Below are 17,628 nucleotides of genomic sequence, written 5' to 3'. Positions count from 1 at the left end.
TACCAATAAAATTGTTGTTGTGGGTTCCCGATAAAAGGCCGTAATTTAACTTTGATTTATCGAAAAGCGCCGTCCAACAAATTAAATTGCACAAATGTGTGTGTGCATTAAAAAACTCCCTCGCGTTCTCCTTGATCCGGCGGCGCTTTTAATGTCACTGAAAAGGTGATCAACCTAATATTTAAATTCTACGTGGGGCCGTAAATCTGTGTTTGTGGTTTTATTTGGAATTTACGTGGTAATGATTTATTTTTATTGTTTCAGGATTATCAAGGGTTAAATTACGAAGACTGTTTTAATGTAAGTAGATAAATTTTTCTGAGATATAGAAAAGTTTTCGCCGCTTAATTTAGTTTTACTTTTGACGACGAATGTATAACGTGTGTCACAGACTTAAACATAATAGCTTCCATTAATATCTAACCCATTTCCTAAAATAATGTAGTCACTAACTAACATGCAAAGTATATTTTTAACGTTGTACACATTTTAAAGGAATTTATTCAAATAATGGTGTAAATCTTGAAAACGAATTAAAGCAATTTTTCATCCATAAACGTCAATGTGTTTGTGTAATTAATATCCAAATTACGCTTTCGCCTTTTTTTTAATAAGAGTCACTGAACTTTATCTGAATTAAATTTTTGACAAATTCTTCTCGTTCTTTAAACGTCAGTTTATTGCTCCCTGAAAAGTATTAAAAAAAAAGTCATATAAAATTATTAAATTGAAAGATTAATACAGAAATTGGGGAAGGTACAAACAAACGAATTTTTTTCCAGAAATGTAATAAAGCTTAATTAAAAATCCAACGTCTTGTTGGTAAATTGTTCCAAACACAGAAAATGTCACATTTGCAAACAATAAGTGGGTTGAACCCGACATTTTCAAAGGCGCCGACAGACGGAGTGTAAAATTAAAAAAGTGCAGCGTTGTATTTTTTAAGCAATTTATCAATTTATCAAGAGCGAGACGCTTGCAATTAATGTTAATGAAAATTAGGAGCGGACACAAGGACAGTTCGGAGACAAACGGTCTAGAAATAGAGCAAATACAAGCTGGCAATAATAATTAAAAAGAAAAGAAATGTGTATGACAAATATCAGTCGGTTTATTTTAGATAAATTTGCATATGCAACAAAGTATGTTTTCGTGGGATTGCTTTTACACGGTTTCAGTTGTTAAACGGATTTAAAAATATCCGACTTAAGCTGGTTAAAATTTTGTTCACTCCTTAGGAAAAAATGCAATATGCGAGTTTTATTAACATTGAACTGTAATAAAAAATATTATTAACTAACATAATAATTCCATTCCACATTCTTGGCTGTTAATTTTAATATGATATTTTTATATCCTTTACTGCTATTGTATATTACTTTTTATGGCAAGAAATAAAATGGTCAGACCAGTTTCTAGTTTTTTAAAATACCTTTGTAAATTTAATAAAATTTCGAAAATTCTTCAAATTTTAATGTCTAATAATGAGCAAAATTTCCACAATTATAAAATTTTATTGTCGTCAAATTAGTATTAAAATATATAATAACTATTCTCAAAATGTTAAATATTTTATTTAAATTTCGCTTAACAAAATTTTATTTTACAATTTACTGTCCAATCAAAAATAAAATAAAATACTTCACTAGATTGTACTATTTTGAATAAACTATAATATTAAGGTTGTTTAAAAATATTCTATTTTTATATTTGTTGTTCAATTAAAGATATTTTTCATGTCTTGTTCACAATAAGTTTCTGTTATTTTAAATAAACTGAAATATAAAAAAATGTGTATTTATTTTTGAATAATTTTCTTCAATTAAAAAACATTTAAATAATGGCCACAATTTGATTTTTTAATCAAATCTTTCTTAAATTATTTTTCATGATTATTTACGAGTTCGAAAACTTCCAAATTTTCCTGATATTATAAACCTAAATTGTTTTAATTGTATTTTACTTAATATTACTTCTATGCACAATTTAACATACTGTTCATTCAAAAATAAAATGTCTATACAATATTTTCTTCACATTCTTCTACAATTTATGTTACTTAAAATAAACTGAGATATACAACATAAATTATTATAATTTTTAATTTCTAAATAATATCTCATATTCATTTTTAAAAAATATGAATTTGTTCCTGAATAATATAATTAAATTAAAGAAACCTTTTAATATATTCAATTTCATATTTTTAATCAGATGTTTCATAAACGATATTTCATAGTTATTTATTTAAAAACTTTCTAAATTTTTCTGATGATATTAATATTATAAACCCAAATAATTTTAATTGTATTTTACTTTACTACTATACTTCTATTCCTCAATTTATTGTTCATTTAAAAATAAAATGTATATACCATATTTTATTCAGAATAAATTACATACATCAAAAAATTATTTTAATTTTTAATTTGTAGGTAATATCTAATATTCATTTCTAAAAATTACGAATTTGTTCCTGAATAATATTTTTAAATTAAAGAAACCTTTTGATATGTTCAGTCGTTGCCTCAACTCCATATTTTTAATCAAATGTTTGATAGATTATTTTCCATAATTATTTATGAGTTTAAAAATTCTAAATTTATCTGATACTATTAATATTATAAGCCCATGATTACTGTTAATTCAGAAATAAAATGTATATACAATATTTTTTTCAGATAATTCTACAGTTTCTATTATTTCAAATAATAATAACTGAAATGTGTATTATATATAATAATAAAATGTTATTTTTTTTAATTAGTAGATAATATTTAATATCCTTTTTTTAATAAATATAAATTTATTGAATAATTTTATACTATATATTTTTAATTAGATTATTCAAAAATTTTTCTAATAATATTAATATTATAAATCCAAATAATTTTAATTGTATTTTACTTAATATACCATAATTTATATTCCTCAATAATATTAAATTAAAGAAACCTTTTAAAATATTCAATCCTGGCCTCAACTCCATATTTTTAATAAGATGTTTCAGAAATTATACCCATAATTTAAAGTTTAAAAAGTTTAAATTTTCCTGATAATAATATTATAAATTCAAATTATTTTAATTACAATAGAATTGGTTTTATTTAAATATCTATAGATGTTCCCTCTTTTTTACGAAATAATATGAAAACATATATAAATATATAGAATAAATGTGACATTTTTTAAATGTCTCTGATTCCTCTTTAATGTCCACTAAAGACTTTAATGACATGTTACTTAAATCATTTTTTATTCCATAAGCCGGTAATTAAAGAACAGCACATTTTTAGACACCGTGAAATTTGTAAAAGACAGTTTTTTTTATCGCCATACCAAATTTGGTACGAATCATTTCCACATCTAGCCTCACGTGTGAAGATCGCAAGATTTTTTATCAAATCGGATGTTCACATAATGGCGTAATTTGCACTTAACAGGCAAGACACACATTATATCCACTCTTGACGGGATTTAATCTATTTTCCATTAAAATAATCGCAGACCTAATGCATTTGCGATTTGCTACACTTCCACTCCTATTATATGGCTAATACGGACTCGGCCAGACCTTGAATGAAAATAACATGGAGACGTCTGCACAATGCAAAAAAATACATTTTTAAGTCGAGTCGTGGCTTGCATCGAACGGTTATTTCAACAATATGCATCTAAACAATATTAAGACTGTTATTGGAGGTTTTGAAACTTATCTGCTGCGTATTAAAATGTTAATTTAGGCCAAATGTCACCGGAGTGTGACATTTTTAAATATTTAACTTACGATTACATTTAAACACAATTCTAAGATTTCTGTCGTCACCTAAGATTAATCAACAACCGCCTGTTCTGTACTACATGATATGACTCAACTGAGCCAATAAAATAAGACACGCTTAACCGCAAGATCAGGTGGAATGTCAGATATCGATGACATTTAACGAAATTGGATTCAATTGCATGGACATTTTCCAATCATCCCATAAACTGCACAGGTTTGATCTAAACCGTTCATTGGTACAAAGCCGATTGATTTGAAACGATCGTTTTACAACTTTACAAAGATATGCATCGATTCAATTATAATTTAGTGGAAAATGCACTTTCAACCGATAAATTGTTGAAATGAATTATCGTATCTGGGAGGGAATTCACTTCGGGTTCGTGGTTTATTTTAAGGCGTTATGTAAGTATTTCGTACTGCATATTCGTAATGCCAATGAAATAGTTTACAGTACATTAAAGTTTCAGCTTCCAAGTAACGCAGACTGGTTATCATAAAAGGCTCATAAAGTCAGCGTTAAAAGTTGAAAAATATTAGTAATGCTAGAAATATACGCACACACAAACAATCAATTTTCCGTTCCAATTATTTCCCAACCCAATCGTTCCACTTTTCTGTGATGCGTGGGCCAGGGAAGATGTTCGGGAAAAATTGTCAATTTAATTAACACACTTTGATCTTTCGTTGATTAAAATATATTTTTTTGACTAGGCATATTTTTAATTTATAGAGGACGTTTGCCAAGTGCCAGGCTTTTAAGTCGTATATCATGTAGGTCATCTGTTTGTGTTGTTGGACGTTGTCCGTTCATATTTCACGTATAAATACGAACCACCTAATTGATGTAGGGAAAATGAAAACCAGTTATTAATGAAACGTTGAGTCACTTTGGGAAACCGTTCAAAAATTTATGAATTAGTGTTCGGATTTTGTAATTTAATGTTTTTTGTCATATCTACATCGATTAGACAGACATCGCATTTGTTTGTTGAGAGGACGAGACATCCGTCTTGCCCACGAATTTTTTGATATATTATCGGGATTGGGAGATTGTTTAGTTTCTGTGCCCGTTGTTTTATATTTAAACTATGTGAATATTTGTTTGCACAATCTTAGGTTTTTGGGGTATTTGCCTGGCATCATGACAGGTTATGTCCTAATTTTTTAAACTGTAATTTATTTGTTTCTTCTTTTTCTTTTTATAAAGAATTTTCAGTACTTCACCTGGATATTTGTTGCAATATTAATTATTATTTATTTTAATATGTCAAATTTTAATATTAACTTTTTAAAGAAAATTTACTTTATTTTTTGTTAAAATTTATTTCTTTCTGATTAATTTATAATGAATATTCACTAATTTTATTTTATATATTAAAAACATATGACCTAATTTTTTTCAAATAATATATATAAAAAGTTATTATAAATTATTTTAATAAATGATGTTTAGACAGTCTTATAAAATATTTTTTTCTTTTTTAGACAAAGTCTGAAAATTTAATAAATATTTGGCAAAAGTTAACAAATTAATTTTTAACAGCTTCCAATTTTAAAATTTATTAAAAATAAAAAAGCTCATACTGTTTTTATTTTGAATCCTTCTGTTTTCAAACAAAACATTTCAAAACTATTAAAATTTAATTCTGTGTATTAAATAATTTATGTTATAGGCAATTTTAAAAAATAAATATTAATTTGAAAATAAAATCTATTTGAAAGTTTGGAAGAAAAAAAACACTATTAAATTTAGTGAAAAAAACTTTATAGTATTTTTTATAGAGAATTTTAAAAAACAAATTTATAAAATATTTGGTAGATATAAATTAGATTTTAACATCCCTTAAATTTTAGAATTAAACAAAAACACTTAAATATATTAATAAAGCTTTTTTAATTTTAAACCATTTTTTAAAAATAATTTATTTATATAATAAAAACATATATATGGTATATATAGTATATATGTAAATAAAATCTCATTAAAAATTTAAAAGAAAATCTATAAAATATTTGCTAAAAATGTCATTAAAACAAATTTTATTTTAAAAACAAAATAGACTTGGAAATTTAATAGAGAATGAAAGAAATATTCGATGAAAAATCACAAGTAAATTTTAACAATTTCGAATTTTGGAATTCAACAAAAACAGTAAAATGTATTAAATTTCTTTTCGTTAATTTTAAAAAATTCTTTAAAAACATTTTTATATTATTTAATAAAAACCCAAATGAATAGAAAAACTATATACAATGTATTTTTTTCAAATAATAGATCTTAATAATGTTTAAAATTTATTTCATTTATCATTTATTAAATAATTAGTTATTCAGTGTAATAGGTTATTATATAGGTTATATTAAACAAATATCGTTTTGTAAATAAAAATTAATTAGAAATTTAATAGAAAATCTATAAAATATTTGGCGAAAAAATTATATTTTTAATTTTAAACCATTCTTAAAAAGAGTTTATTTTATATAATAAAAAACATCACTTTATTTAAAAATTATATAAAATCCTTTTTTTTTCAAATAATTGATCTTAAAAATGAGTAAAATTTATTTATCATTTATTAAAACAAATAGTTGTTCAGTGTAATAGGCAATTTTATAAAATAAATATTGTTTTGTGAATAAAATATAATTAGAAATTTAATATTTGATAAAAAAGTCACTAAGTTAGTTATTAAGCATTTTCAATTTAGGAAACAAAAACAATTTATTGAGACAAAAATTTTCCGAATGGTACATTTCAAAATTGAAATTTATATTAATAAATAATACATTAAATAATTATTAGTCCAATTATTATAGGCAATTTTAAAGAACAAATTTTAAAATAAAATCTAATGAAAAATTTAATAGACAATCTCTAAACTGTTTTATAAAAATGTCACTAAATTAAATATTTCCAGTTTAGAAAATAAAAAGACAAAAAATTATTAAAAAAATTTCATGTTTGTCAATCAATCCTCAAAAATTTAATTCATTGCATAATATATTAAATAATTAGCAGTTCAATGTAATAAGTAATTTTACAATAAAAATATTATTTTGTAAATAAAATGTAAATAAAAGTATAATAGTAAATATATTAAAAATTAATTAAAAAAATATATTCAAATTTATTGAAAAAAGGTTTTCTCAAATAGTAGATTTTAAAAAAGATTTATATTAATAAGTAATATTTTAAATAATTAGTAGTCCAATATTACAGGCAATAGTATAAATCAAATTTTATTTTAAATTAAATTTATAAATAATATAAAATATATGTTGAAAAATTCACTAAATTAAATTTTAACAGTCTCAATTTTTGAAATGAAAAAAAAAAACGTCAAATTTATTGAGAATGAATTTTAATCATTTTATTTTAATTTTGAAACTTTCTTTAACAAATATTTTAAAACAATAATTTATAAAAATATCTGAATAAAAATACTATTAGATTAAAAAATTTGAATGCTTAGAAATCTCATTTGATAGGTTTTTTTATAAGAAATATTATTTTGAAAATAAAATCTTATAGGAAATGTAATTTACAATGTATATTATAAAAATTTTGATAAAAAAACTGTCAAATTTGTTAAAATATTCCACATTATTTATATAATTTTTTTTTTTTTTTTTGAAAAAAGGGCTTATTCTTTTTTTTAATTTAATTCACCACTTTAAAAACCCATGAAAATGTTTAAAAATTTTAAAAACGTAAATCTATAAATATATCATCTTTCTAAAAATATATGAAAATCTAAAAGTAACTTAATAAGAAACCGTTTTTCCCCTCAATCATTTCGACGAGATTATGACATCAAAATCGATTTTTCGCATTACGATAACACGCCGCACTATCAGCCCCAGACAGTCTGAATCCGGAGGGCGGCGGGCGGCCGTTTGTGCCGTTCGAGCGTGGCATTTCGCCGATGAGAGACGCGTCATCGCTCCGAATCGGTCCGCGTTGACTATAGGGGGAACGGCGGCGGCTCCGGGTGGTTGGATGTTCCGGTGCACGGACCTGCGTGTTCCAGGCCCGGGCCGCCGGTAATTTATGCCGCCGGTTCCCGGGCGTAATCACTGACCTGGCCCAATGTGGAACGATTTGGGGACACGGAGCCGCAGTGTCCTTGGATGGGCCCGCAAAAATTACATCACACGTTCGCTCCTTTTGTTTTTGTCGGCGGGAAATTTCGTCTGACCGCTATCACCGTCGGTTTGCACGTCTGCGATACGGTGGCGGCCGATTTTTAACCGTTTAATGGGCCCAATTTTAAACGCGTTCAATAAATTATTGCTATACTGATGGTGATTAATTAAAATTAATAATATGCCGTTTAACAATTTCCTGTTTGGAGCGACACCGAATTAAATTGTCCAATTAAATTGTGCCAATTAGAGGAGGTTTTAATGTATTCATCGTAAATTTGAGATAAAACTTCGTTCCATTTAGCAGTCTAACAAACGTTGACCTAGCTCAATGTTAAACGTATGAACGTACCCGATGAAATTACATCATGCTCGTGTCTGGCATTTAAAAACTTTGACTGCACCCGAGCTCATTAAACCAGTTACATCAACTTTATTATGTGCCATAAAATCGCCAAGTAACAGTGCTGATGTCATTGCTGCTGCAAAGGCATCCTGCGTCAGTGCACGACCCCATCAAAAATTCAACGAAACCACCCAGTGCAAAATCGTAACTGGGCCAGGAGTTGACGTGACCTCTACGTGGGTTGGTGTAGGTCAGGACTGTCGGGAGACCGCGCCCTTTATCATAGAGTGTCTGCCCACGCACATTCTGATCCGCTTCGGAAGCTGTGTATTGAACTCCCGCATCAATAAAACCGTTTGATATTTCAATTTGGACTGGCTTGTATTTTTGGCGAGTGAAGAAGGAGATAAAGTTTATGAGGGTGTGGAAAAAATGCAAATTTCAGCGATAAACTAACACCGATATGGCCATTAAGGATCATCCGGAGGCCACAGTGTATTACGGATGATTTACTGCTAACAATTTATCATCTGGGTTCATGAACATGGCACCCAAACTACATAAAAAGCGTTTTTATATTTCACCTAAGATTTATGGTTTCCAATACATTGAAAACGAATTGTGGCCTTTACAGAGAAGTGACTCAACTGGATAACGAAAATCCCAAGACGTTGTCTCACATCCCTCGAGAGGGGACTTAACATTTCTTCACACCACTTATGAAACAAGCTATTTGTTACGTGGCTTCTGTTGACGTCAAAAAAAATAAATTAAATTTGGATTAAAGTCTTATTAGAAATTCCTGGCAGATGATTAATGACTGCAACGGTGTTGGATGCGATGCAATACGGAAGCTTTGGACAAAATTAACCATTGTGTTAGAAAATCTTTCACCTCCACTAGATTAAGACGGCTTTTATGTCTGGCTGCCCGACACGGCTGACTGAACCATGAATATGTATTGGAACAACTAATAATTAGTTACTTTTAAAGTCATTCATTCCGGTGGTGTCACGTTACGAAACAATTCTGATCCGACTGGTATAAATTTAATCATGCACTTTATGGCGTTTACCGTAACAGCAATCTTGGAGTAATCCATTTAGAGGAGGACTCGCAGCAGTTTCTACGCTGCTAATCTCCTGAGCGGCTGAGACGACTTTAAATAATTAATTCGGAACTTCCCCAAATGAAATACGCCTTGACCCAGTTGTGCGGGTTCCTTCCAGCAATGATTTCGGTGCAGGTTGGAACATAAACGTATTGCAATCTATAATAACTAATCAATTCCGAATTAAACCTGCATTATGAACGAAATTGCATATATGCCTGGGCATTACATGCATTTCCAGCTAATTATATTCGGAATCGGTAATGGGCAACAGTAATTGTTTGTTTCGAAGCATCCATCTGTGACGGAGATTGAAGTGACCTTGTGTGCAGGACACGGAGAACACGCCGGTCATTATATTAGTATGTATATTACATCGTTTGCGGAATGTCAGGATTGAGTATAAAATATGCGCTATTGTGAAAAAAAGATAATCCCATTATGATGTAAATTAGCTTTGGAAGTTTTATACTGCTAGATAGGCAACACAGATTGCAACACGTAAATTGCAGGAAAATGGGGGATTTTCTAATTGTGAAATTTTTGTTTGGTGGTGTGTGAAGGAACTTGTCAAGGTTAACAATCGTATTTGTTTCAATATTATTTTGGGCGAATTGAAATTAATTTTGTTGGTCTGTTTTTGTTGTCACATCCACTTACTTCTTTCCGCATCCTAAAATTTGATAAAACGGCCTCGATTTGTCAATATTATTGTCGCCGAACTTGACCCTTTTTTTCGACCTGTAAATCAATTGATAAATTGCTGAAACTGATATAATTATAATTATATATTTGAAGAACTCAAAACAGGATTAAAAAACAAATTAACATTGAAAAATATTGTAAATTAATTTATATAATTTATATAATTTTCAATTATTATTGTTAAAAAAGCTGAAGAAAAAATGGTATGATTTGTTTTAAAATTCTTTTTAAATTTTAAAACAAAATTTATAAAAAGAATTACCAATAATTGTTATATTTTTTATTGAAAGAAGTATATAGTTTTCCTATTGTTTTATTAAAATAAGTATATAGTTACTGTGTGTGTTTAATAAATATTTTCTTAGTAATTTTCACTTATTTTATTAAAAAACTGAAGAGAAAATATTATTATTAATTATTAGAGAAGAACTTTTATATTAAAATTATATTTTTTATTAAAAGAAATATATAGTATGTATATGAAAATTATTTAAAAAAAAAGAATTACAAAAATATTTATTATATAAATTTTTTATATATACATTTATGTATAATAAATGTATTTTATTAGTCATTCTCAATTCTTAATCATATTTTTTATTATTATTATTATAATTATTTCAATTAATAAAAAAATTCAAATGAAAATATTTTTTCTTTATTTTTTAGAGTAAAATTTATGTTATGTGAAATTATAATTTCAAAAAAGGATTTTCAAAAATTATTTAACATTATTATAAGATATTAAAAACTTTTATAGTTTTTTAACATTTACCATATTTACATTTTTAAAATAAATTTTAATTATTTTATTACTAGGGTAGAAATTCTGTTATATTTAAAAATTATATTTTTGAGACAGAATTTATGAAGTTGTAGAAAATAGTTTTATGTTTTATAAATTATTAAATAAATTTTAATTAAATAAATTTTTTAATAATAATTAAATAAAATTTTGTATTTATTAATTTGAGTAATTATTGATTAAATAGAGACTATTTTATATTTATTTTATGTAATATTTAAATATTAAAAATGAAAATTTTAATTGAAACTAATATAAGGAAATGATAAACGCAGTTGAAAATTCTCTGCAGTTTATTAAAATATGTCACTTTCGATCTGAATTAATTCAATCAATAGAACTGACTGATGGCCTGGAACAGGTTCAGTTGCGCAATCCAAATGTAGATTAACGAAAGGCCAAACACCAAAGCAGCACAGGTGTTTCGCTCATGTGTCTTTACCCAACCGACAGGACACGTTTGTGAAACGCTAAAGCAATAAATAAACGGATATGTCACATTATAAAAGGTAAAAACTGGCCATACAGTCAATAAACGTTGTCAGAGCACCCGAAAAAATTCGTCGGAATTGACAAAATGACGAAAGGCATCGATGTGACCCAGTAATCGACGAGCAGTTTCAATTGCTGTAACCGTAGCAGTGACGGAAAGTGGGTTACCGGACTATTCTGGGATGTCGTTCCAGAGCTGACTCGGTGCACACACACACACTCATACACGAGCCTGAAAAGCGAAAGCCTAGATTTATGTCCCGGCAGAAACATTCCACCGGATAACGTCGGCCAACCGAGGAATACACCAGTTCCAGGTCCAAAATTGTTCTGATTTATGCGAACGGATGTGTGTCTTTTCCCGGCAATTTGTCAATTGATTTACAGCGTGGCGGAAAAAAAGGTCAAGTTCGACAAAAATAATCTTGACAAATTGACGGCGATTCATCGTGTTTTGGGATGCGGAAAGAAATAAGAGGAAGCGACATTAAAAACTGAGACGTTAAATTAATTAAGGTGTTCTATAAATCGTCAATCCTAAATATTATAATAATAAATATTGTATAATATTTTAAAAAACAAATTAAAATTGAAAAATATTCTTCATAATAATAAACATATATTTATTTTTATATTTTATTGATAATATATATATTTTATGAATATTTTTAATACCTGATTATTTTAATGTAAAAAATTCAATACAAAATATTGTAATTTTATTTATTTTATTATAAAGTTTCTGTTGTATATGAAAATTATATTTTAAAAACTGGAATTACATAAAAATATATTAATTAAGATATAGTTTGTTTGAAAATGATATAAAATTTAAAAATATTCTGAATTATAAAAAATATATTTTATTTAATTAATAATATATAATTAATAAGTGTCAATATAAAATTATTTTAATAAAAACATAAATACAAAGTATATTTATTAATTTTATTACTAGGTTAGAAAATATTTTGTATATGAGAATTATATTTTAAAAACAATAATTACAAAAATATTTATTTTAGTTAAAAACCAGATGATAAATATTTTATTTTTCCTCAAACACATTTTATTATTTTATTTATTTATTATTCAAGAAAAAAATGGTTTATTATCTAAAAAGTCTAAAAAGGTTTTTAATTCTTTGATTTAGACAAAAATTCTTAATTAATAATATAATTAATAATATAATTAATATAATATTTTAAAAAACAAATTAAAAGTGAAAAATATTATTAATAATAATAAACATCTATTTCTTTTTATATTTTATTGATAATATACATGTTTTATGAATATTTTTAATGTCTGATTATTTTAATGTAAAAAAATCAATACAAAATATAGTATTTTTATTTATTTTATTATAAGGGTTCTGTTGTATATGAAAATTATATTTTAAAAATTGGAATTACAAAAAGATATATTAATTAAGATATAGTTTGTTTGAAAATGATAAAATTTAAAAATATTCTGAATTATAAAAAATATATTTTATTTAATTAATAATATATAATTAATAATTGTCAGAATAAAATTATTTTAATAAAAACATCAATACGAAGTATATTTATTTATTTTATTACTCGGTTAGAAAATATTTTGTATATATTATATTTTAAAAACAATAATTACAAAAAATATTTATTATAATTAAAAACGGGATGATAAATATTTTATTTTTCCTTATTTTATTTATTTATTATTCAAGAAAAAAATGATTTTTATTTAGAAAGTCTAAAAAGGTTTTTTAATTGTTTGATTTAGGCAAAAATTCTTAATTAAATTTTAATAAACACTTACAGAACGATTTTATTATTAATGAAATGAATATTACAATAAATAAAAATTGTTTAACATTTTGATTAACAATATTATAAAATGATTTTATTGATGAAACAAATTTTAGTTTAATACTAGAACAGCTATGTTTTATAAATAAATAATTGAACAATATACAGTAAAATTAATTATAAATATATTTTTTCCGGTAATTATAATTACTTAAACTTTGTCAATTATTATATAAACTGTTTGATGAGCTTATAAATAACAAACAAATAAATAATCTATATCTATATATAATAAAGATATATTTCAGAGCGTCATAACACAATAATAATAATACCTTCAGATGTTCTTTGTTTTTCTAATATATCTACAATATTTTATCTGTAAACATTTATCTAGACTACACACATAAAAATGAGCTCAAGGTTTATTTATGTGCACTTCTCATCCAATTCATTTGTTCGTCTGTAACGAAAATATGACCATAAAACATTTATTAGTTTACTGCGTTAGCTGTAACAAAACCGAGACAAAAGATGCGTCGTTATTCCCCAAACGCAAGGTTAATTAAACGCGACACGTATCACTATTTGATTAGCGCCGTACGGCCGTACGCCGGGACGCAATCAGCGGCCGATTTCCGGCCTTGCACCTACGCGCAATCCCTTTATTTACAATTCGTCCCAGTTTCGGATGCTGGTGACCTACATCCGCGTACCGGGCGCAAATAAAACTAACACGCCCCAGCACCCGCACCCTGCGGAACGAGGTTATCGGTGCACTACGGGGGTACGGATGCAGCGCGAGGTGCAGCGGCGCACTCGCCGCGGCCTCGACCCATCCTTCACGCTACGCGTCCGCGATTCATCTTTTCCGCAGGACCGTGGGACGACGACGCAAAATCGCACAGGGTCGTACCCTCCCCGCGGAACCGACTGCACGAAAACAAACCCCCCGACGGGTCGGTCGCCGCCGACCTGTGTGTGCTAATTCGACATCAATGCCACGTCGAAAGTTCCCGTCCTCGGTTTTATTGGCCACGCAGCGGCAGGAAAAATTTGCACGTGTCGGTGGGTGACGGGGGACTTGTTAATGGGGAGCACGTTTCTGGTTAATACGCATATTTTATGCTAATATGGTTTACTAATGAAAATGAATAAAAATCTTTCAGGATTCAGTCATAATATTGGGTACAAAAATTACACAGAATTTTTAAAAAATATTAAACACAATTATTTTTATTATAAAAATATATATTCTGTTGTATTTAAAAATTATATTTTTGACTCATATTTACTAAATTGAATAAACTAGTACTCTTTTTAATAGTACATCTAGTTCTCTTTTTACAAGAGTTAAAACGAAGAAAAAAAATCTCTTTTTACAAGAATTTCGTTTTAACACGTTTTCGTTCTATGAATTTCTATGTTGATAAATGTCAGATATTATTTTCTTTTATTCAGTAAAGTATAATTTACTTTTTATAATATATTTAATGAATTAAAATGATGAATACGAAATAAATTCTTAAATGAACTGTAACAAGAATTTTTTAATATAGTTTACATCTAGTTCTCTTTTTACATGAATTGTTTGGGAACGTATCGATCGTATCATAGATCTTATATATTCTTTGTAAGCCCATCAATTTTTGCCTAATTCAAATAATTAAATTAAACGTTCATTAATAGTAAAACCAAATTTTGTTTACTAAATAAATAAAATAATAAAATATGTGTAAAGAAAATATAAAATATTTATCATCTCTTACTTAAACTATATACTATTTTTAATAAAAAATATAATTAATTATAATAAAATAAAAAATATAAATATATTTGTCTTGTTTTAAAGCATAATATATGTACAAAATAATTTCTAGTAGTAATAAAATCAATTAAAAAAATACAGTAATTTGATTTTTTAAAATTAAAATACACTCATCGAAAATAATTAAATATATAATATAAATTGTTAATAAAACAAAAAATATTTTTCTTATAAATTAAAATATCTTTAAATTTTATTTCGATTTTAACAAATTATACCTTAATTTTTATTTTTTTTCTAATTTCTGTTTTTAAAAAACAAAATATAAAAAAATATTTATTTATTATAAAATTTATAATAAAAAATATTTTGCTTTTAATTTAAAATATCTTTAAATTTTATTTAATTTTCTAACAAACTATACCTTAATTTTTATTATTATTTTTTTTTGTAATGTCTGTTTATAAAATATCATATGTCTAGTCTTAAAATATATAAAAATATTTTCTACATTAAAATAATTGGGTATTAAAAATATTAATAAAAAAACTATTTATTATCAACAAAATATAAAAAAATATTTATTTATTATACAATATATAATAAAAATATTTTTCTTATAATTTAAAATATCTTTGAATTTTATTTATTTCATTTTCTAAAAAATATTACCTTAATTTTAACTTTTTTTCTGTTTATAAAATATAATTATCATATACAACAGAATTTCTACCCTTACAATAAAATAAATAAAAATATATTTTATTTATAATTTGTTTATTTTGTAATTTTCATATACAAAATATTTATTTTTTTTTTTTTAACTAAAATAATCGGATATTGAAAATTATTATTTATATAAATCATATTATATAAAATAATTCTTATAATTTAGATTTAATAATATTAATTACTGTAATTGCTACTTAATTTTAACGGCTTAAAATATTTTATAAACCCAAATATTTCTGGTGATGCCCCCTAAAAAGTTAATTTGATAAAATATTTTTATGTTATTATTTAATTAAATTTTTTTTGTCATTTGAAACTTATTGACAATCCTTATCCTATTTTCAGTGGTAAATTTCAAACAACAGCTTTTAAAGCTTTTAAAAATTTTCTGGAAAAAAATTTGAAATTATATTTTGTTTTTGAATTTTTATTTATTTGGGTTCTATAATTGTTTATATTTTGAATAAAATTGTATTTTTCAGAAGAAAATCCCAAAAAACATGATTTTACCAAAACATTGACTTAATTAATATTAAGTATTAATTAAAAATGTCCCACAAAATAAATGAAAAATATTTAATTAAGAAATTTTATTAGAAAAGTATTTTTTATTTTATATATATATATATATATATATATATATATATATGTAAAAAATATATATTTTCAATATCCGATTATTTTAATTTAAAAAAGAAAATAAATTATTTCATATATGAAAATCACGTTTTAAAAATAAAAATTATTAATATTTATTTATTAAAAAAGTATATAAGTTTTGCAATTAAATTTAAATAATATAAATACATTTTTAATTGATTTTAGTTTTATTATATTTTAAATGCATAATCAAAATATTTAATATTAATATATTCAACAACTTGTTGTGTTCAATTCTATTTATTTTTCAATTTTTAAGTGAGAATTTTGTAATTAATATATTTTATTGCATTCATAACAACGTAAGATCAGAGATATTCAAAGGAGCCTTCAAAATATTAAATGGGTTTTACCTCAACCACCATAAAATCTCGGACATTTCCTCATGAGTTTATTATTTATTTTTGTTATTGTCTAACGTTCTGGACAATAAACAGTTTAATTCTGAAAAGTAGGACAAAACTGAGGTCGATCTTTTCTTTAATTCACTTAATTGCCTGATTTTGTCCTGGGATTAGTACATTGTTAATAGGTAAATTACCTGTTATTCCTAGATAGACATTTAACAACATATAACTTCTGAGTAATTATTATTATACATTACTTCTGAGTAATTTTTAATACGTCCAGGTTATATTATTACCTAGACACAGTTAGATATTAGTATATATACACCAAAAGAAATTTTAAAATCTACACTTCTCTACCCTCTTGCACAGAAGTAACAGTCCAATAATTTAGAAGCCATCAGACACATCGCAAGAAGAAATTTTAAAATCTAAATTTCTCTACCCCCTTGCACCGAAGTAACAAGTAACAGTACTTTAGAAGCCACCAGACACATCACACCACATACAATGGAGAACCAGCTGTCTGACATGATCCGTTTAAAAGAGGAACTGGAACAAGAATATAAAACTGTCTTTGAATATACTCAGCTCAACAACAGTTTACCGTTTGACCCATCATATGGAGTTGACCTAACACTGGAGGAGCTGCGTGACTACATATCTGAGCTAAACTGTAAGATAAAAATTTGGAACATGTGTGTTTTCTTCAACAAGCTGATTAAAAAGTGCGGCGATTTCGAGAAGTTGCAGAGGGTGGTGGCTTGGTGTTTACGGTTTAAGAACAACGCTCTGAAGAAAGGACAAAGGATGTCTGGACCGTTGACTAAAGAAGAAAAAGAAAGAGCTTTTATAGTATTGATTAGATTGGATCAGTATAATACTTTTCCAAATGAAGTAGCACAGCTTTATCTTGGGAATGAGTGGCCATATTGG

The 17,628-nt window shown here is 25.8% G+C and overlaps 1 protein-coding gene across 4 annotated transcripts in view; it reads left to right on the top strand.

The window, feature by feature from the left end:
* LOC109601268 (ecdysone receptor) overlaps positions 1-17,628 on the top strand; it is a 210,475-nt gene that overhangs the window by 87,762 nt on the left and 105,085 nt on the right. For all 4 annotated transcript variants that reach the window (XM_049967475.1, XM_049967477.1, XM_049967476.1 and 1 more), the window contains one exon: positions 265-300. The gene's annotated coding sequence lies outside the window, so the exon portion shown is untranslated. The remainder of the gene's footprint in view (positions 1-264; positions 301-17,628) is intronic.

The sequence above is a fragment of the Aethina tumida genome, chromosome 5 (assembly GCF_024364675.1).
Source record: "Aethina tumida isolate Nest 87 chromosome 5, icAetTumi1.1, whole genome shotgun sequence".
Taxonomy (NCBI): Eukaryota; Metazoa; Arthropoda; class Insecta; order Coleoptera; family Nitidulidae; genus Aethina; species Aethina tumida.
The sequence above is the reverse complement of the archived record's forward strand: the minus strand, read 5'-3'. Positions and strand labels throughout refer to the sequence as shown.